The sequence below is a fragment of the Suncus etruscus genome, chromosome 14 (genome assembly GCF_024139225.1).
Source record: "Suncus etruscus isolate mSunEtr1 chromosome 14, mSunEtr1.pri.cur, whole genome shotgun sequence".
Lineage (NCBI taxonomy): Eukaryota > Metazoa > Chordata > Mammalia > Eulipotyphla > Soricidae > Suncus > Suncus etruscus.
The window spans coordinates 95,642,653-95,665,453 of record NC_064861.1 but is presented as its reverse complement, the minus strand read 5'-3'; the positions used below and the strand labels follow the sequence as shown (position 1 = coordinate 95,665,453).

Sequence of the window (22,801 nt, the reverse complement as noted above, 5' to 3'; positions counted from 1 at the left end):
ACCTGATTACAAAAAAGGCCTCACCACAGTTTATTTGCATAAGACCGACTCTGGGTTCTAGACATACCAGTCCATCAACTCGAGTCATTCTCAAGGTCCCGGTGAAACTTTTTCACTCTTTAGCTTTTGTTGGTATCAGATTCTTATATTTAAAGACTCTGGATTCTGTGCATTTCTTTCATCGATGTCAGGCTGATGTGGAGCATCCTCTAGTTTCAGCATACTATTAAATGTGTAGCGATCTGCCCTGCATGTAGACTGTTGCTGAGTCGTCTGGGTGTTGGGAGCACTCTTTAAAGTAAGTCAATGCCAAAGCAGTGGTAGGTCTTCCCTGGTAGAGGCTTGAATCCTGGTAATGTTATAGACAATTGTGGTTGTTTCCATAGATGGTATCCATTGTTCAGGTGTGTGTGGGCGATGCCCATTCTTCTGAGGCCTGAGCCAAATCATTATGCCAATGTTCAGCTAAAAGCCCTAATTATATTACCAAATTTGTGTTCCCATCTCTATTAGATAAGAACTTGTTTGCATATGTATTATTTTCCCATTTTAATGTGCCTATGCAAAAGAGAAGCAATGCCACAAGATATTGTTGGTGCATCTGGGGCCGACGAATATAGTCCAACATTCCCCGTTGTTGGAGGCCCTTTAACTAGAGAGCAAAATGGAGTCTCTGATGCCTGAGAACTCAAAGGCCTGTGTACGTGACAAGCTGCTGGTGGCGCCTCCCCCATGAACCTAAAAAGAAAGAGTTGACCATAAAAAGAGCCATTACCAGAGATCAATGGATAAGCAAGAACAAACATGCTATGTAAAGGCTACAAGTTAAGATTAGATCTGTAGCACTGTTAACAGAACAGAGCACCTCAGGACCACTTAGAGTAAACATATAACTCGCTAAAAAAAAAAAAAACCTGACATATTTGACATAGGGAAATGTTACGGTGGAAAAGAACTGAACCACCCCTTCCCCTCTTTTGTCTGAAAACGTGCTCATGCTTGCTATAAAAACTACCCCCCCTTTTAATAAACTTTGACTCTTGACTGGAATTTCACCTTGAGTCCATCAATTTTCCCAGCCCTCTTTTATTTTTCAGGTCGAATCCTCTTTGTGACTCACGAATAACTTCGTGACCCTCATCCACCCTGCGGGCCGGGGTCCCCAGGGGTCACACTCCATAACTTGGTACATACATAAAATCTATACAGAGATACTCTTCTACCAGTATTGCTTATAAAACAGAAGTCAAAGGGGGAAAATCAAACAATCAAATAACAAATCCAGTAGGCAAAATTGTCACTGTATGAGGATATTTGAAAAGAGTTATAGATGTTAAGGGAATACATCTGAGATATACAAAGAAGATACACGTGACCCTTTTGTTTTAAAAATAGTCAAGAGGGAGAGGGGTGTTTCCGAGGCACCACTTGGGTCTGTGATTTGGACAAGCGAAGAGAGCATGGAGCCATGTCCTCCCCTTGTTGCCTGTTGAAGCTTCTGAGAGGCATTTGCTTCCTAATTGCTGGAAGTTGAAAGTTCAGCAGTCCCTTCCCAGCCCCTTGCAGGAACAAGGAAGCCTGGGGTCTCTTTTAAATTGCACCTCACCGGAACCCACTTGCTGGGACCCAGAGCAGTTGTCCAGGAATAACCCTGGGGATGGGGAGGAAGGAGAGAGAAGGCTGTGGGGGGCAGCCAAGGCTGCATCTTCACCTTATCTTGGCCAAAAAGCCTACAGCATGGAACCTTGCCATGGCGCATTGCCTGCTGAAGCTTCAGACTCCACCCAAAAAATTACTGTGAAAGATATGTAATCCACCTTGGCCAAAACAAAAATCATTAGTACAGAAAAATGGTTAAATGTGGGGTAACAAGAGATGGGAGTGAAGGAGTAAAGGAATAAAACGAGCTCCTGGACAGCATTCAGATAATGACAAGCAGATAAAAAAAAAAAAAAACAATAATATCCATGTATTTCTCATAATGTTCCACATATATTTCTCATAATGTTTCACAATGGACAGGTTTAATAAGAAAAATATCCTGGTAAGTCCTAATGCCAGAACCTATTGTGTTGCTATTCCCACCTTGCTGGCTTGCCCAGCCTTGTGGCCAAGCAAAGCCCTGGAGTACCGGAGGAAGGAGGTAGAGGGGTGCTGGGGTGAGCCATGTCCCGCACTTCATCCTAGGCCTGGTTACAGACGCCTTTGGCATGCCCTCCGTACAGCATTTTGTGGCCGTGCCCTAGAGGAATCTTTTTTTGTTTTGTTTTAGTTGTTTATGTCACAACCCCAATGTTCAAGGCTTACTACTGACTTTGCACTCAAGGATCACCCCGACTTGCCTCCTGCGGCCCGCAGGTAAATTGAGTTTGAAACCCCTGCTCTAGAACCTTAAAGACTCTATCCTAGGCCTTGTGCTAGGACCTGCGCGAATACCAAGATTGCTTGCTACAGTGGCCTGATTTTCTCATCCACAACCGAGAGGAAAGTTTCCTGACACCAAACACACACACACACACACACACACACACACACACACACACACACAAACCTGAGATATGGCAATGAGAAGTTATGGAGCCAGTGGTTGTTTCCATGACAATATGCTTCAAGAGTGGAGAAACCCCGAATCTCTTCGGCCACGGAAATTTTCTTCCTTCCCCAATACTCACTGTGCCTATACCAAAAAAAAAAAAAAGTGGGGTAACACCAAACCCTGCCACTCCAGCATTTCTTTTTCTGGTTTTGTTTTGTTTAGTTTTTGTCCGTTTTTTATATTATTTTCCTTCTCTTTTTTCTTCCACTTTTTTCTTTTCTTTTTTTTTTTCACTCTTGTGGATATTATTCAGTGATTTTTTTTAATTTCTTTTCTTTTCTTTTTTTCTTTAGTAGTTAATACCAATTTTTTTCTTCTCTTTTCCTTAACCTTTTTATCTCCAACAGAATAGCATAACTTGAATCATTCAGCCTTATAAATTGAGGGGGGGGGGAAGGATGATACCAGGACCAGTCATATGAACATGTAGTGTAAATAAAAAATGACCAGACTGAAACACCAAACAGAATAGATACCCAACCTACAACAAGCTGTAAAGTGGAGACCAGTTACACTAGGGGTAAAAGAGGGATATATGGGAGACATGCTGGGAACAGGAGTGGAGGGAGGACAACATTGGTGGTGGAATGCCTTTCATTAATTGTCAGTATGCATCGTAAATAATTCTGTTTAATAAACTTCAGTCACAATAAAAATTAAAATAAAATAAAATGATTTTCTTTAAAAAAGATATTAAAAAAGAGAAGAATCACAAGTGAAATAACTCAGAAAAGGACACATGAATACACACACACACACAAATATACTCATGAATATCAAATGATCTCACCACTTGTGGAATACAGTGAAACAAGAAAAAGAATCCATGAAAACAAGTATGGCAATTTCTTGGCCCTGGTGACAGAACTGAGAAACCACATATGGTGGTTGTGGCCTGGGGGATGGCGAGGGGTTTGGTAGCAACACAAGGGCGCTGGAGTGTCCCAAGCAACAGAACTGCTGTCTCAAAACATGGGACAGGAAGCCTGACAAGAAACAGAAAGGATCTGGGGCTGGCGGGCACCCTGAAAGCAGAGGCCCAGGGGCAGCCCGAGGAGCTTGCACATTGTGGTTGATGTTGCAAACTCTGAGAGGCCTAGTGCGATAAGACAGGGTGCCCCACTCAGAATCACAGGGAGGAGACCTGAGGCTCACATTCCAGATCATTCCTCAGAGCTCACCAGGCTGTGGGGGCTGCCTGGATTCCGGGCCATGTAAGAAGTTACACTCGGGGCAACCAAGAAGAGGACAAGCGCCTGTATGGTGTGCCTGAGCACATACGTGTGAAAGCCTCCAAGGAATCGCTCCCCACAGCTCCAGGGCCCTTGCATGGGCAGGGCTAATCCCATGGTGTGTGATGGGGCCAATCCCAGGGGCAGGGCTAAACTCATGACATGGGCGTGGCTAACTAAGGGGAAGGGCTAAACCCATGGTGTGGGTGGAGCTAAACCAAAGAAGGAGCAAATACCAGGGGTGGGACTAACCCATGATGTGAGGAAAGGCTAATTCAAGGGGAGGGACCAAACCCAGGGGCGTGGCTAACTAAGGGGAGGGGCAATACCAGGGTGGGGTCAAAACCATGGCATGAATGAAGCTATCCCAAAAGAGGGGCTAATTCTGGACTTGGGTCTAAACCAGGGGGTCTCAAACTCAATTTACCTGGGGGCCGCAGGAGGCAAAATCGGGGTGAGGCAGGGCCGCATAAGGGATTTCACCAAAACAAGGGACAGCGGGCAGGAGCAGCAAAAATGACGTCTGCACTAGGCACAAAGTATTCGCGATTATTCGCTTACCAAATATTCGCAATAAAAAATCACATGAGTAAGAAAAAATCGCATTAAATATGTGCATACCCCGAACGAAACTGCTCAGGAAATGCAAATGTTTAATGCGATTTTTTTCTTACTCGTGCGATTTTTATTGCGATTATTCGGTAAGAGAATAATCGCAAATACTGCGATATTTGAAGGCCGGCCGCGGGCCACAAAATGTTGTACAGAGGGCCGCAAACAGCCTGCGGCCTGCGAGTTTGAGACCCCTGGTCTAACAAAAGCTAATTTACGGCACTGAGAGGATCCTCATCTACACAGTTTCACATCACATCTGTCCACAGACACACACACAGTGTCACATTGCACACACACAGACAAGGTCAAGCTCAGCATTGGTCCCTTGCACCTTCCCACGAAGCTGCCTACTTTCCATCTCTGCCACGGGTCCAGGAGTGTGCTTCGTGCTTGGGGTGACTGCAGTTATGGAAGAATGCCACGGAAGCTTCTAGAAGGCCCCTCGGCACCTGGACAGGTGCTTGTGGAGGCTGATGCAGACATTTAAGAGATACTAAGCTGTCAGCAAATGTCTCCCACGCTGCCTCTCCACCAAGTCAGCTCTCTTCACTTCACATCTGTTTGTGGGGTTTGGAGACCATGCCTAGTACTGCTCAGAGGTTACCCTCAACTCTGTGCTCTGGACTTCACTCTTGATGTTTGGGGGGCTATGATGGGGGAAAGATGGCCCTGGGTTCCTGCATCCGCAGCCTGGTTCAGACACCAGCTGCCTCTCTGGTAGTGGGAGTCCTTTTCTTCTTAATTTTTTATTATTGTTTTGGTTATATGAAGAAAGGCAATTTTATATACATATATATGTTTATATACACATATATATATCTCTTGTGTTGCTTATTTGTTTGTTTGTTTTGGTGGCTGCGCCTGGTGGTGCTCAGGGGTTACTCCTAGTGTGCTGGGGATTAAACTGTGGCCACATGCAAGGTAAACTGTATTATCGCTCTGTCTGCTTATATATTTTTAATTAATTACTTTATTAAACATCGTGGTTACAAGGCTGTTTGTCATACAGTTGAGTTTCTTTTTCACAATTACAAGTTGTCCATGATTGAGTTTCAGCCACACAATGTAGAACACACTTCTGCAGTGCCCATTTCCCATCACCAATGTCCCCCATTTTCCTCCTACCCTCCCCCATTGTCTGCCTCTGGGGCAGAGAACGAGAATCAGGGAATATTTTACTGAATAAAATTGGATTAGGAAGATGAGAGGGTAGGCATTTTCCTTGTACATGGCCAACACGGATTCAATCCCCAGAATTATGATCTCCCAAACCCCTAGAGCAGTGGTCTCTGAATTTAGAGCCAAGAATAAACCACAAGCACTTCCCATAGAAGAAATTAAGGAAGAAAAGAGGGGGGAGGGAAAGAGAGAAGAGAAAGAGGAAGTAATGGATTATCCCAGCAGAAAAACAGCCTGGCTCCTCTACTAAGTTTTGAAAGAAAATAATGGCATTGATTCTTTCCAGGTATCGGGTGTGAGCTGATCCCTCTGTGGCCTTCTCAGAAAGGTTGGAGGTAATATCTACATAAACTACAACAACCCAGAGCCACACCCTTCCCCCTCCAAAATAAATGGACCAGTCCTGTGACTTCACCTGATCAAATGTAAGAAGCCACCAAAATTTTAGATCTACAAAGCATGGACACTTCAATATTTTATAGTAGTGTCAGCCCATTAAGGTCCCAGGAAATCTGATTAAAAAACTGCACAATAATCTCCCAAGCACAGTCAACCTAAAGAGTTACACAAGGGCCAGAGAGATAGCATGAAGGTAGGGCATTTGCCTTGCATGAAGAAGGATAGTGGTTCAAATCCCAGCATCCCATATGGTCCCCTGAGCCTGTCAGAAGAGATTTCTGAGCATAGAGCCTGGAGTAACCCCTGAGAACATCCTGATGTGACCCCCCCCCAAAAAAAAAAGAGTAATACAAGTGACACACAAGCTGAACTTGCACCAACCAAAGGCCAGCCAATCCTCAGACACTGACGTTAGTAACACCATGGAGAGAGAGAACAATCATTTCCATTTGATCCTCTTTGATCTCATTTTTGACCGTTCCAATTGCCTTTATGTTGGAACAATCTGAAGTAAATTTGTTTGTGCCTGGTAGGGGGCAAGATGCAGTGCTAGGTGGGAAATCAGGGCACAGGCAAAGGGCAGACCACACTGGTGGTGGCACTGGTGGTAGAAAATTGAATGCCTGAAATAACTGTATTATGAACACGCTGGTCCATCGCAGGGTTATAATAAAAATTAGAGAGAAAAAGAAAAGAGAGGACTATAGAGATAGTACAGTAGTAAGATGTTTGCCTTGGACACAGCTGATCCAGGGTAAATGATGGTTTGAATCCTAGCAGCCCATGCGGTTCCCCTTTCCTGCCAGGAGCAATTTCTGAGCCAGGAGTAACCCTTGAGCACTACTGGGTGTGACCGCCCCACACACAGCTTGAGACTGCTATGTGGAAGAACCCATAATATATATGGTTGCTGAAATCCTCCACAGCTTCCAAGACGAAACCCAAAACCCAGTTCCCTGTGCTCATCTGTGGGGCCCAGATGGGCTTTTTCACTCACGGGAGAACCTGTGACATGTGAGAGCCCCATGGTTCCTCGGGGGTCTGCCAGCCCTACGGGGCCCTCAGGACCAGGACCAAGTGCCCTGATTTTCCCTGCAGCTTCTTGGAGTCCCAAGGAGCCAAGCCCAGGTAGACATGTGTCTCGGGGCTAAGCTGAGGACCAAGAGAGACTTTGCATGCCCAGGATCCTGGGCCCATGTCTGGATGTGCCACTGCTTCTGAGTGCTTGGTGGCCGAGCAAGAGTGACAAGGAAGAAAAGACATTTGCATCAGAGCCCAGAAAAGGAAAATGGAGCCTATAAGGAGCCCCCAGCCTGGTCTGAGGTTTCTTTTCCCACGCATCCACGCCTAGTCTTGTCTGGGACCAATGACTCTCTGGACTGAGGTTCGGTGCAAAGGGAGGCAGCTGTCCCCTGGCCCGTCTTCAGGGTCACAGAGCCAATCCCGGCAGACTCTTCACTTCCTGAGGCCGAAGAGGAGGAAGCGGCCAGGTCACAGGACACAGAACTGGCCCCTGGCCAGGCATTCCCACGGCAGGGGCTCTGTGGACATGCCAACCCAGCACCCCAGACTTATGGTAGCCAGCACCTCAACCCTGTTTCTCACTGCCCTTCTCTGCCTTGGTGAGTCTCGGGGAGGATTTCCCCACTCCTGGCTGTTGTGTATGTAAATATTTTTGGGATTATTATATTACTGACCCTACCCTAAACAAACAGGGGAATTGTGTATGTAAATATTTTTGGGATTACTATGTTACTGACTCTACCCTGATCCAGTTATTGTGCCCTACCCTAGGGTGTGACCTGGCATCCTGCCCCTACCCTAGGGTGGTACCTGATTCTGCTTCCACCATTGGGTAGTATCTAATCCCACCATTGAGTGGTACCGGATTCTGGGGCATAAAAACAAGGGTCTGTGGAAGGCGAGAGGCTTTTGGCTGGAACTTATGCTGAGTCTTTGGACTTCAGTCTTGTCCACCGAATAAAGCTAGTATTTCCACAAGCCTGACTGTCTGTGAGCTGTTTACCCGCTGTTTCACCTCAGAACCATTGGCTGGACGGGGTGGCAGACACGTGCTCCGAGCTGGAGGGGAAAGACTTCATCCTCCATCCCTCCATCAGTCAACCCCATCAAGGGCTGACTTGCAACACTGGCCTCAACCTCAGACACCACAGACTCAGAGCTCAGGGACAGGTCTGCTTTGGACCCCAAACTCGATCCAGACCAGTCTGGAGCTCCTCTGGGTGGGGTACTCACAAGTGGTTCTTTCAGGGCTATGCAAGGGCTTCGGGTACTAGGTGCAGACAGGTGAGTCACCGCACAGCACCTTCCTCAGTACATGGATTTGTGAGGAACCTAATGGGAGTCTAGAGGGAGAAGACCCTGACACTCAACGTTGATCCTTTCCAGGGACATTCCCAAAACCCTTCATCTGGGCTGATCCAGGCCCCAGTGTCCCCAAGGGAGTTCAGTGACCATCTGGTGCCAGGGACCCCTGGAGGCATCCGAGTTCCATCTGTATAAAGTGAGGGATTCCGAGTGGGAGTACATGGCGGAATCCCTGGACCACAGCGGCCAGGCCTACGTGTCCCTCCGGAACCTGAGCATGCACAGGACAGGGCAGTACCAATGCTCCTACAGCAGCGCCCACCACCCTGAACAGCGCAGCGACAACCTGACCCTGGTGCTGACTGGTAAGAGGTAGAGCGGGGCCACCACATCCACATGAAGTGCTGTCTCGAGATGCCCTTAATGCAGCTGCTTCTTCCCAGGACTGTCCTCCACACCCTTGCTCGAGGCCCTCCCGGACCTGTGGTGTCATCAGGGGAGAACTTGTTCCTGTCCTGCAGCACCCCGACCATGATGGGCACCTTCCACCTGCTGAAGGAAGGGGATCCTCAACAACTGGAGCCCCAATTTTCTCAGGGGAGGTGGCAGGCGAGCTTCCTCCTGGGCCCTGTGAACGCCTCTCAGGGACAACTATACCTGCTACGTTTCTGTTCATTACCACTCGTGGTCCTTGCCCAGCGTCCCTGTGAGCCTCCAGGTCACAGGTAGGAACACCCCTCTTTTTTGGGCCCAGACCAGACCAGCACCCTGAGCTATGCGGTGATCACGCAGGGCTCAGTGTGGGATCTGCATCCTGGGGTACATGCAGCAGGAGTGGCTGCTGTCCACGCTGAGCCCCATGGGCCACTTGGTGTGTCCCCTCTCTGCTACCCAGGATGTTCCCAGGTCCCCAGGTATGTTCGACCCTCCATCCCTGTCAGCACAGCCAGGCCCCCTGGTGCAGTCTGGGGACCCTGTGACCCTGCAGTGCCACTCGCAGAAGTTCAGCATCTTTGCTCTGACCAAGGGTGACGCACTCCAGCACAACCTTCATGGGCAGTCGAGCCCCGACTTCCCGACTTCCCCCTGGGCCCTGCGAACGCCTCCCACAGGGGCCAGTACCGCTGCTTTGGGGGACATGACCTCGACCACCTGTGGTCGAAGCCCAGTGGCCCCCTGGACATCCTGGTGGCAGGTGAGGGGTCATCCATGGGCAGAGGGAGCAGTGCTTAGAGATAGAGAGACCAGGTCACCTGAGCCGCATGTGCCCGTGGAAGGGGACATCACACTGCTGTGTAGTTCGGCTGACATCGCCGACACCTTCTACCTGATGCAGGATGGCTTGGCCGCGGAACCCCTGCAGTGCCTGCTGCCCCACCCAGCTGCCCCCTCTCGGGCCAACTTCACACTCCAAGGCTTGGGCCCTGCTCAGAACGTCACCTACAGGTGCTACAGCTCCAACAGCTCCGCCCCCCACCTGCTGTCCCCACCCAGCCAACCCCTGTGGCTCCAGGTCTCAGGTGAGGTGCCCCAGCTGGGTGTCAGGGGGAAGGGGTGTTTCCCAGGGGAAGGAGGAGAGAGGATTCAGGGAGACGGAGGAGCTCATGGGGAACCAGGGCTGTGCCCAGTGGACTGAAGGAGGACGGAGATAGAACCAAAGAAAAACAAGCCAGAGGCGCTCAGGTGCCCACAGAACCCAGCCCAGAAACCAACACCAGCAGGGGCCACCGAGCCTGACCCCCAGTTTACTGGTAGGTAGGAGAATGGGTTCTGGGAGCAGTTTGAGTGGGGGTGGTGTCTCAGCACATCCTCCCTCCCCTTTGCCTCAGGGACAAGGACGAGGAGGCCACAGCCAGCCTTGGGCCAAAAGGGGATGAGACTCTGGAATAGGTGTTTGTCCCTCTTCCCGGGGACCTGGAGGCTGAGTTTTCAGGAAGGGGCTTCTGAGGCTGCGAGGGAAGCACAATGAATGCAGCCAGCACTGCCCCTCAGGGGTGACTCACTCAGCCCCATGTCCTGCACTCAGGGATGACTCTGGACCCAGGTAAACTGGACTCCCCAACCCTGTTCCTCGAACTGTCTGGCGCCCTGCTCGGCCTCCTCCTCCTCCTCCTTCTCTTCTTTCGACACCGCTACCACCAGGCTGGACACCAAAAGTCGAGTGAGTGGGGGGCGGCCACCCAAGGGTCACTGCCCCGAGCCCCAGCCCCGTCCAGAAAGATGGCCCAGGTGACAGCTATGGGGGATGGCTGGCTGGGGGTAGAGAGACCCCAGGACCTGGGGCAGGGCAGGGCTGCCAGCTGGAGACATTTCAGGGGAACCACAAGAAAACATTCCCCCTTCTCTCCCCCACAGACACTGCTGTCACTCACACACAGTCTGAGGAAGGGGTGAAGCTGAACCCCCAGGTAAGCCTGTGCTGGCCAGTTTCTGCCCAGTTCTGCTTGGGGTCTCCTCCCTCCCCACAATTTTGGCTGTCAGAGGACCCCATTGAGCTTAGACTCAGGACTAATAGATGCACCCTGACCCCTCTCCTGCCTCCTGGGGTGCAGTTCAGTGTCAGGGCACGTGACTCAGTGGATCCCCTCAGGCTCCACTGACCCCCAAGTCCCAGAGCCCATGTTCAGATAGAGAGCTCATCTTTGACACTATCACATCCACACTCAGTAACACTTACACCCAAAGACTGGAGCGGTGACACACACGGTAGTGCGTTTGCCTTGCATGTGGCTGACCCAGGATGGACCTCGGTTCGATCCCCAGCATCCCATATGGTCGCCCAAGCCAAGAGCAATTTCTGAGCGCAGAGCCAAAGTAGTCCCTGAGCATCACTGTGTGTGGCCAAAGAAAAATAAAAAAATAAAGTAAAACAAAACAAAACACTCACACCCAAGTACTCACACAAATGCACACACTCTCACACAAACTGTGTTTGATGAAAAACTTTAGTTTAGTGCTGAGGGCTTACTCTTTTTCTGTGCTCATTACTGGAGGGCCTCAGACCAGAGTCAGCTACTTGCAGGGCAAGCCTTCCCCTTTCCCCTTCTCCAATGCACGGTCCTCTTTGGCCCAATGGGAAAAAACTGTTTTTCAGTTTGTTTTGGGGTCACAGCTGACAGTGCTCTAAGTGCTCAGAGCTCACTTCTAGCTTTGCTCTCAAGGATCAGTCCTGGTAGGGCTCGAAGAGTGTATGGGATGCTGGGGATCAAACTGTTCAACTGTGTCTAAGACAAGCGCCCTCCCTGCTGGACTCTCTCTGGCCCCATGGAAACATTTTTTGTTTTACTTTGCTTTGTATTTGTTTTGGGGGCCACACCTGGTGGTGGTCAGGCCTTACTCCTGACAGGTTAGAGGACCATATGGGACGTTGGGAATTGAACCCAGGTCCATCCCAGGTCAGCCGAATGCAAGGCAAGCACCCTCTCACTGTTGTTGCTGCAGTCCCCTCTATGGGAAATTTTAAGTGATGTAACACGGGCTTATACAATTACATAGATGTACTTTCTGTTCTCAGTACCAGGACTCAGAGTTTTGAAACGGCCTCTTCTTCCCCTTGCTCACCCCTCCCATTGCATTTCCCTTTTTTTTTTTTTCCCCTTCCTCTTTCCCTCCGGGAAACATCACTGGCTCTTGCAGTCTAAGGAGCTTTTTTGGGTTGGGTTGGGTTTGATTTGGCGGCCACACCCTTCCATGCTCAGGGCTTACTTCCTGCTGTGTGCTCGAGATCACCCCTGGCGGTCTTCAGGGGATCATATGGGGTGCTGGTGATTGAACCCAGGTTGGTCGCATGCAAGGAAAGCATCCTCCCTGCTGAACTATGGCTCTGGCCCAAAGTTTTGTTTTGAGGTTTTTGTTTTGTTTGTCTCCCTGTAGCCACTCAGGGCTCAGAGGACTAGGGATCAACCTGGGCTTTCTACATGCAATGCATATGCTGAAGCCCATGTGATGGCGGGGGTCAAACCCAGGGTTTCTTTTGACAGACAACACGAGCCCCTGAAGCCATTATTCTGTTCCATGTGGACCTCGGGCTCTTCGCTTGTCTTGAACTTCCACACACACAAGCGAACACATGCAGGGTTGGAAAAAACTCATTTTACTTCAAAGTGGCTCCCTCAGGCTCCTTTCATGGCTCTAAATAGCTGAGTAACATCCAAGATCTTTCTCTTCTCTTCTCTCTTCTCTCTCCTCTCTCCTCTCCCCTCCCCTCCCTGCCCCTTCCATTTCCTTCCTTTTTTTTTTTGTCATTATTGTTGATTTTATTTTCCTCCTTTTGTTCCCTCTCTAGTTTGCAAAGTATGAATATAAGAACACGACCCCTTTTTCTTTTTTTCTTTTTTTTTAAATTTAGATTCGACTTTTATTTTTTTTTTGGCTTCTTTCTTTTTTTAATTTTTTTATTTAAACAACTATATTACATACATGATTGTGTTTGGGTATCAGTCATGTAAAGAACACGACCCTACACCAGTGCAACATTCCCATCACCAATGTCCCAAATCTCCCTCCTCCCCACCCAACCCCCACCTGTACTCTAGACAGGCTTTCTATTTCCCTCATACATTCTCATTATTACGATAGTTCAAAACGTACTTATTTCTCTAACTAAACTCATCCCTGTTTGTAACTTCCAGCTCTTTTCTCTTTTGTGTCTGAAAGTTATTATTGCAAGAATGTCTTTCATTTTTCTTAAAACCCATAGATGAGTGAGACCATTCTGCGTCTTTCTCTCTCTCTGACTTATTTCACTTAGCATAATAGATTCTATGTACATCCATGTATAGGAAAATTTCATGACTTCATCTCTCCTGACAGCTGCATAATATTCCATTGTGTATATGTACCACTGTTTCTTTAGCCATTCGTCTGTTGAAGGGTATCTTGGCTCTTCCCAGAGTCTTGCTATGGTAAATAGTGCTGCAATGAATAAAGGTGTAAGGAAGGGATTTTTGTATTGTATTTTTGTGCTCCTAGGGTATAGTCCTAGGAGTGGTATAGCTGGGTCATACGGGAGATCGATTTCCAATTTTTGGAGGAATCTCCATATTTCTTTCCATAAAGGTTGAACTAGACAGCATTCCCACCAGCAGTGGATAAGAGTTGCTTTCTCTCCACATCCCCACCAACACTGCTAGTTCTCATTCTTTGTGATGTGTTCCAATCTCTGGGGTGTGAGGTGATACCTCATAGTTGTTTTGATTTGCATTTCCCTGATGACTAGTGATATGGAGCATATTTACATGTGTCTTTTAGCCATTTGTATTTCTTCTTTGTCAAAGTGTCTGTCCATTTCTTCTCCCCAATTTTTGATGGGATTAGATGTTTTTTTCTTGTAAATTTCTGTCAGTGCCTTGTATATTTTGGAGATTACCCCATGACTGATGGGTATTGGGTGAATAATTTCTACCACTCAGTGGGGGGGCTTTGTATCCTGGGCATTATTTCTCTTGAGGTACAGAAGCTTCTCAGTTTAATATATTCCCATCTGTTAATCTCTGCTTTCACTTGCTTGGAGAGTGCAGTTTCCTCCTTGAAGATGCCTTTAGTCTCAATGTTATGGAATGTTTTACCAATGTTGTTGTTCTATATACCTATGGTTTCAGGTCTGATATCGAGGTCTTTGATCCATTTGGATTTAACCTTCGTACATGATGTTAGCTGGGGGTCTAAGTTCAATTTTTTGCAAGTGGCTAGCCAGTTGTGCCAACACCACTTGTTGAAGAGGCTTTCTTTGCTCCATTTAGGACTTCTTGCTCCTTTATCAAATATTAGGTGATTGTATGTCTGGGGAACATTCTCTGTGTATTCAAGCCCATTCTACTGATCTGAGGGCCTGTCTTTATTCCAATACCATGCTGTTTTGATAACTATTGCTTTGTAGTACAGTTTAAAGTTGGGGAAAGTAATTCCTCCCATATTCTTTTTCCCAATGATTCCTTTAGCTATTCTAGGGTGTTTATTGTTCCAAATGAATTTCAAAAGTGCCTGATCCAATTTTTTGAAGAATGTCATGGGTATCTTTAGAGGGATAGCATTAAATCTATACAATGCCTTGGGGATTATTGCCATTTTAATTATGTTAATCCTGACAATCCATGAGCAGGGTATGTGCTTCCATTTCCACTTATCCTCTCTTATTTCTTGGAGCAGAGTTTTATAGTTTTCTTTGTATAGGTCCTTCACATTTTTAATCAAGTTGATTCCAAGATATTTGAGTTTGTGTGGCACTATTGTGAATGGGGTTGTTTTCTTAATGTCCATTTCTTCTTTATTACTATTGGTGTATAGAAAGGCCATTGATTTTTGTGTGTTAATTTCGTAGCCTGACACCTTGCTGTATGAGTCTATTGTGTCTAGAAGCTTTTTCGTAGAGACTTAGGATTTTCTAGGTAGAGTATCATGTCACCTGCAAACAGCAAGAGCTTGAATTCTTCCTTCCCTATCTGGATTCCCTTGATATCTTTTTCTTGCCTGATCGCTATAGCAAGTACTTTCAGTTCTATGTTGAATAGGAGTGGTGAGAGAGGACAGCCTTGTCTTGTGCCAGAATTTAGGGGAAAGGCTTTTAGTTTTTCTCCATTGAGGACAATATTTGCCTCTGGCTTGTGGTAGATGGCCGTAACTATATTGAGAAAGGTTCCTTCCATTCCCATCTTGCTGAGAGTTTTGATCAAGAATGGGTGTTCGACCTTATCAAATGCTTTCTCTGCATCTACTGATATAATCATGTGATTTCTATTTTTCTTGTTGTTGATGTTCTGTATTATGTTGATAGATTTTGGATATTAAACCATCCTTGCATTCCTGGGATGAAACCTACTTGATAGTAGTGGATGATCTTCTTAATGAGGCATTGAATCCTATTTGCCAGTATTTTGTTGAGGATCTTTGCATCTGAATTCATCAGCAATATTGGTTTGTAATTTTCTTTTTGGTGGCATCTCTGTCTGGTTTAGGTATCAAGGTGATGTTGGCTACATAAAAGCTATTTGGAAGTGTTCCTGTTTTTTTCAATTTAATGAAAGAGTCTTGCCAGGATTGGTAGCAGTTCCTCTTGAAAGGTTTGAAAGAATTCATTAGTAAATCCATCTGGGCCTGGATTTTTGTTTTTGGGCAGACATTTGATTACTGTCTTTTTTTTTTTTTTTTTTTTTTTTTTTTTTTTTTTTTTTTTTTGGGCCACACCCTGTGACGCTCAGGGGTTACTCCTGGCTATGCGCTCAGAAGTTGCTCCTGGCTTCTTGGGGGACCATATGGGACGCCGGGGGATCGAACCGTGGTCCGTCCTAGGCTAGCGCAGGCGAGGCAGGCACCTTACCTCCAGCGCCACCGCCCGGCCCCTTGATTACTGTCTTAATTTCCTCAATAGTGACGGGTGTGTTTAAATATGCTACATCCTCTTCCTTCAATTGTGAAAGATTATAAGAGTACAAAATTTTATCCATTTCTTCCAGGTTTTATTTTATTTTATTTTTTTTTTTTTTTTGGTTTTTGGGCCACACCCGGCGGTGCTCAGGGGTTACTCCTGGCTGTCTGCTCAGAAATAGCTCCTGGCAGGCACGGGGGACCATATGGGACACCGGGATTCGAACCAACCACCTTTGGTCCTGGATCGGCTGCTTGCAAGGCAAACGCCGCTGAGCTATCTCTCCGGGCCCCCCAGGTTTTCATTTTTAGCGGCATAGAGTTTCTCAAAGTAGCTTCTGATTACCCTTTGGATCTCTATCTTATCAGTAGTGATCTCTCCTTTTTCATTCCTAATACGAGTTATCAAGTTTCTCTCTCTCTTTCTTTGTTAGGTTTGCCAGTGGTCTATCAATCTTGTTTATTTTTTCAAATAACCAACTTCTGTTTTCGTTGATCTTTTGGATAGTTTTTTAGGTTTCTACTTCATTGATTTCTGCTCTCAGCTTTGTTATTTCCTTCTGTCTCCCTATTTTTGGGTCCTTTTGTTGAGTACTTTCGAATTTTATGAGCTGCATCATTAAGCTATTTAGGTATGCCCCTTCTTCTTTCCTGATGTGTGCTTGCAAAGCTATAAATTTTCCTCTCAGTACCGCTTTTGCTGTGTCCCATAGGTTCTGATAGTTTGTGTCTCCATTGTCATTTGTTTCTAGGAAGATTTTGATTTTCTCTTTGATTTCATCTCAGATCCACTGGTTATTCAGCATTAGGCGGTTTAACTTCCAGGTATTAAAGTTCTTCTTCTGTGTCCCTTTGTAGTTCACATATAATTTCAGGGCCTTGTGGTCAGCAAAGTTAACCTGCAAAATTTCTATCCTCTTGATATTATGGAGGTATGTTTTATGTGCTAGCATGTAGTCTATCCTGGAGAATGTCCCATGTACATTAGAGAAGAATGTGTATACAGGCTTCTGGGGGTGAAGTGTCCTGTATATATCTTTCTTCCATTTCTCTGTTCAGGTCTAGTATATTCTTGTTGGGTTTTGTTGATCTTTTGGATTTTTTTGGGGGGGGTTTCCACTTTGTTGATTTCTGATCTCAGCTTTGTTATTTTCTCCTGTCTCCCTATTTTTGGGTCCTTTTGTTGAGCACTTTCTAATTCTATGAGCTGCATCATTACGCTATTCAGGTAGGCCCCTTCTTCCTTCCTGATGTGTGCTTTCAAAGCTATAAATTTTCCTCTCTGTACTGCTTTTGCTGTGTCCCATTAGTTCTGATAGTTTGTGTCTTTATTATCATTTGCATCCAGGAAAGTTTTGATTTCCTCTTTGATTTCATCTCAGACCCACTGGTTATTCAGTATGAGGCTTTTAACTTCCAGGTGTTAAAGTTTATTCTCTGTGTCCCTTTGGAATTCACATATAATTTCAGGGCCTGTGGTCAGCGAAGGTAGCCTAAAAAATTTCTATCCTCTTGATATTATGGAGGTATGTTTTATGTGCCAGCATGTAGTCTATCCTGGAGAATGTCTGATGTACGTTGGAGAAAAATGTGTATCCATGTTTCTGTGGGTGGAGTGTCCTATATATATCTACTAGACCTCTTTCTTCCATTTCTCTTCTCTGGTCTAGTATATTCTTGTTGGGTTTCAGTCTGGTTGACCTATCAAGTGTTGACAAAGCTCTGTTGAGGTTCCCCACAATTACTGTGTTGTTATTGATATTCTGTTTCAGATTTGTCCACAATTGTATTAAATATTTTGCCGGCCCCTCAGTCTGTGCATATATGTTTAGGAGAGTGATTTCTTCCTGCTGTACATATCTCTTGATTAATACAAAATGTCCATCTTTATACCTTACAACTTTCCTGAGCATAAAATTTGCATCATCTGATATTAGTATGGCCACTCCAGCCTTTTTATGGGTGTTGTTTGCTTGGATGATTTTCCTCCAGCCTTTTATATTGAGTCTATGTTTGTTCTGACTATTCAGGTGCGTTTTTTGTAGGCAGCAGGAGGTTGGATTGAGTTTTTTGATCCATTTAGCCACTCTGTTTCTCTTAACTGGTGCATTTAGTCCATTGACATCGAGAGAAAGAATTGTCCTGGGATTTAGTGCCATCTATATATCGAAGTTTGGTGTGTCTTTTGGTCAGTCTTGTCTTAAAGTAGGTCTTTCAGTTTTTCTTTTAAGAATGGTTTTGCGTCTGTAAAGTTTCTGAGCTGTTGTTTGTCTGTGAAACCATGTATTGTTCCTTCAAACCTGAAAGTGAATTTTGCTGGGTGCAGTATTCTAGGCGAAGCATTTATTTCTGAGTTTTATCACTATGTCTCACCACTGCTTTCTGGCCTTGAGTTTTTCTGGTGACAGGTCTGCTGTAAATCTCAAGGACGTTCCCTTGAATGTAATTTTCCTTTTTGATCTTGCTGCTTTCAGAATTCTGTCTCTATCTGTGGGGTTCGTCATTGTGACTAGGATGTGTCTTGGGGTGTTTTTTCTGGGGTCTCTTTTAGTTGGTACTCTTCGGGCATGCAGGATTTGATTGCATATATTCTTTAGCTCTGGAAGTTTCTCTTTAATGATGTTCTTGACCATTGATTCTTTCTGGAGATTTTCTTCCTGGGTCTCTGGGACTCCAATGATTCTTAAGTTGTTTCTGTTGAGCTTATCATAGACTTCTATTTTCATCTGTTCCCATTCTTTGAGTAATTTTTCCATTGTCTGTTCATTTGCTTTAAGTTTTTTTCCAATCTCTCCTGCTGTATGGAGTTGTTATTTATCTCATCTTCCACAGCACTAATTCTATCCTCAGCTTCTGTTACCCTGTTGGAGAGCTTATCCATTTTGTCACTCAATTCGTTTACTAAGTTTTTCAGACCTGTTATTTCAGTTTGGAGTTTTCTGATTTCTGTCTTCATATTTTCTTGGTTCTTATTAGTGTTCTGTTCAACTTGATCCATGGTTTCTTTGAGTTCTGTGAGCTTCTTTCATATTTCTTCTCTCAACTCCTTATCTGAGAGACTGTCTAGTTGGTTGGCTGTTTTCCAGTCATCAGAGTTGCCGTCTTCATTCTCTATGACTCTTGCTGGCCTGCGTTGTTTCCCCATTGTCATACTTATATTGTGGGTTTTTCTACGTGTTGTGGTGGTATTCATTGGCTAAATAATGTGTGCAGCCACGCTCCTCTGGCTCCCTTCTTTCTGGGTGAGTCGACTCGACTCCAAGAAAGGGGAGCCCTCCGTGGATGAAGCCTCACACAGGGTCAAATCTTAGACCTAGCACGCATCAGAGAAGACAGTCCAGAGAGAAATGCTGGGCTTTAGAGATTCAGCACAATTCTTAGTGTAATTTTTCCTTCTTGTTGCGGTGGTGTTCTTTCATTAGAAAGAGCACTCGGGGGTCCGGAGAGATAGCACAGCGGCGTTTGCCTTGCAAGCAGCCGATCCAGGACCAAAGGTGGTTGGTTCAAATCCCGGTGTCCCATATGGTCCCCCGTGCCTGCCAGGAGCTATTTCTGACCAGACAGCCAGGAGTATCCCCTGAGCACTGCTGGGTGTGACCAAAAAAAAAAAAAAAAAAACCACGGCCACGAAGCAAAATGGAGCTAAGTGCACTTCTTGAGTTTCTGGGAGAGCGATTTTTCTGGGCCCTTTTAGGCCCACTCCCAAGAGGTTCAGGAGACAGGACAGTAGGGAGAAAAAAAAAACACGCACAAGCAACACTCACAGTTTCTTGCAGTCCGGAACCACTGGGCAGGCGAGTTGCTTATTCTTGACACAGTTTCAAAGGGATTCTCTAGTTCCTTGTTTGATATAGGAAATAACATATTTTTGTATATTGACTTTGCAGCTATTAGTTGGCTATTTTCTCTCTCACACACATAACACACATATCTTCATAATTTCTTTTTCTTTGTTTCTTTTTTTTATCACACCCAGCCTTGCTCAAGGGTTACTCCTGGCTCTGTGCTCAGAAGTCACTCCTGGCAGCACATAGGATCATACAGGATGATGGCATGCCCGGTTTCAAACCAGGGTCCACCCTATGTTGGCAATGTGCAAGACAAATACCTTACCATTATACTAACACTTCGGCCGCTCTTCATGCTTCTTGTTTGGTTTGGTTTTTGCTCAGGGATCAAACATAGGCCAGTGTGCAAGTCAGTGCTTTACACGCTGTGCCAGTCCCATTAGCTTGTTGTCTGCAAACAGCATTTTTATGGTGACTCGTTTTTCCAATACGCATGTTTTAACTTCTATTTCTTGCCTTTCTATGGTTAGTTCTTCCTCTATTTTTTTTTCTTTTCACCTTTTCCTGGCCTGGTTTTGCTATTAGTAACTGCTGACCTCGTAGTATGTTATAGTTAAGTTTCCATTCCTCCTCAATTTGGAGGAAGCATGGAGTCTTAGATCCCTCATGGTAGTCAGAATCACAGTAAGTGAATCTTCAGCAGCGCGGTCCTCAGTCTTTTTTTCTGGGGAAAGCTTTTGTGGACTGCCAGTTTCCTCATTTCAGACCAGTCTCCTGATTGATAGAATCACTTGGTTTCTTTCTGAATCACTCTTAGCAGAGTGTGTCTAAAAATGTCAGTTTATTCTAGATTGTCCAAATGCTTATGTATGGCAGCTGGAATTCTTCCAGGCCAATCTGTTATTGTTGTTGTTGTTATTGTTGTTGTTCTTCTTCTTCTGCTTCTGCTTCTTCTTTTTCTTCTTCTTCTTCTTCCTTCTTTCTTCTTCCTTCTTTCTTCTTCTTCCTTCTTCTTCTTCTTCTTCTTTCTTCTTCTTCCTTCTTCTTCTTCTTCTTCTTCTTCTTCTTCTTCTTCTTCGTCTTCTTCTTCTTCTTGTAATCACACTGGATGGTGCTCAAGGGTTCCTCCTGGCTCTGCACACAGAAATCATTTTTGGCAGACTCTAGGGATCATATGGGATGCCAGGAAGAGAACCCAGGTCCATTCCCGGGTCAGCCACATGCAAGATAAATGCCCTGCCACTGTACTATTGCTGCAGCCTGTCCTATGTCTCTTAATTGGAACTTGAAGTCCTGTACTGATTCCTAGAAGCTCGTTCTTGGGGACAATTTCAAAGGGATTATTTTTTCTCTAGTTCCTGGATTTATGTATGACTGTAAGATTTTGTGGGTTTAGAAAATAATTAAGGGGGCCAGAGAGATAGCATGGAGGTAAGACATTTGCCTTTCATGCAGAAGGTCATTGGTTCAAATTCCTGGCATCCCATATGGTCCCCTGTGCCTACCTGGAGCGTTTTCTGAGCATAGAGACAGGACTAACCCCTGAGCACTGCCCGGTGTGACACAGAAACAAAAAAATGATTTTGTGGGCTTTTTGTTTGTTTGGTTGGTTGGTTTGCTTTGGTTTGGTTTGGGGGGGGCGCATACCTGGTGATGCTCAGATGTTACGCTGGCTATATGCTCAGAAATTGCTCCTGGCTGGGGGAACCATATGGGATGCCACGGGATTGAATCGCAGTTTTTCCTAGGTTACCACCTAGGCAAATCCCCTACCACTTGTGCCACCCCTCCAGTCCCTTGTGTTTTAATTTTGCATAACATAGTAATTTCTTCCTGTGTGCATATTACTTTTCCTCCTTTTATTTTTTTATTCACTGCAAAAAATATGGAACGCTTTACGAATTTGCATGCCATCCTTGCACAGGGGCCATGCTAATCTCTGATCATTCCAATTTTACTATATGTGCTGCCAAAGTGAGCACACATTTCCTCTTTTTAAAAATTGTGTTTTCCGGGCCCAGAGAAATAGCCCAGCGGCGTTTGCCTTGCAAGCAGCCGCTCCAGGACCAAAGGTGGTTGATTCGAATCCCGGTGTCCCATATGGTCCCCCATGCCTGCCAGGAGCTATTTCTGAGCAGACAGCCAGGAGTAACCCCTAAGCACTGCCGGGCGTGGCCCAAATAATTTTTTTTTTAAATTGTGTTTTCCGGGGCCGGGCGGTGGCGCTCGAGGTAAGGTGCCTGCCTTACCTGCGCTAGCCTAGGAGACGGACCGCGGTTCCATCCCCCGGCGTCCCATATGGTCCCCCAAGCCAGGAGCGACTTCTGAGCGCATAGCCAGGAGTAACCCCTGAGCGTCACCGGGTGTGGCCCAAAAACCAAAAAAAATAAAAAATAAAAAAATAAATTGTGTTTTCCCTACTTTTTCTTAATCTATTATTTACAGAAACACTTAAAAGGATTTAAAGGAAATTTTTGTTTGGTCTATGTAAAGGGGTGTTGGACCCCTCCAACACCCTAGGGTGCTCAAGTCACCCTGGGTACTGCTCAGGTGATCCTACATGGTGCCACGGTTCACAGTGGGTCAGCCCATGAAGCAAAGCTACTTAACCTTTGCTCTCTCTGGCCCGACTGAAAGTTTTCTAAAAAAGCATTACATTAGGAAGTCTGGAAAATGTACTGGAAGGTATGAGCATTTGGGAGTCGAGGTTGCCTATTATTCATCTTGCTGATTTTTCTCCAGGTGGTTATAAACAATGAAGAACCCCAGGGAGTGACGTATGCCCAGGTGAACCTTGCGAGGCTCAGGCAGCAAGTAAGCATTTCTCTATCAGGCTAGAGCTTGTTACAAGACTAACAGATGGGTAGAAGGGCTGGCACAAAAGATAAACCAATGGTTAGAGACTTCCGACATTGTCCCATGTCAGCTACATACGCCTACTCCTTCTTCTGTTCCAGGCTGCACCCAAAGACCCTCAGGATGTGACCTATGCGTAGCTGAACCAACTTGCCCTCAGAAGGCAGCCAACAGCTGCTTCCTCACCAGAAGAGCTCCCCAAAAACCATAGTGTCTACACATCTCTGGCCATTCACTAGCACAGGACCAGAGGGGGCCTGGGGATCATGAGCCTTTGGACCTTCACACTGCTCAGGTGCCAAAGCCAAGGCCATGACAGGACAAACACCCCCAGAACTGAGAACTATATCTTCAGATATGGGGGGGGGCTACTACAATAAAACTGCTTCCACAGCTGGCTAACAAATTGCAGACACTTTATTTTTGCTAACTAAATACAACTGAAG

At 45.8% G+C, this 22,801-nt stretch overlaps 1 protein-coding gene and 1 non-coding gene across 2 annotated transcripts in view; one reads left to right on the top strand and one right to left on the bottom strand.

Annotated features, from left to right (window-relative positions):
- Positions 1–22,801, top strand: part of LOC126028684 (leukocyte immunoglobulin-like receptor subfamily A member 6) — a 151,770-nt gene that overhangs the window by 6,000 nt on the left and 122,969 nt on the right. The window lies entirely within an intron of this gene.
- On the bottom strand, positions 21,379–21,481 carry LOC126029215 (U6 spliceosomal RNA). The gene has a single exon (XR_007502859.1). It is a non-coding gene; the product is annotated as a U6 spliceosomal RNA (small nuclear RNA).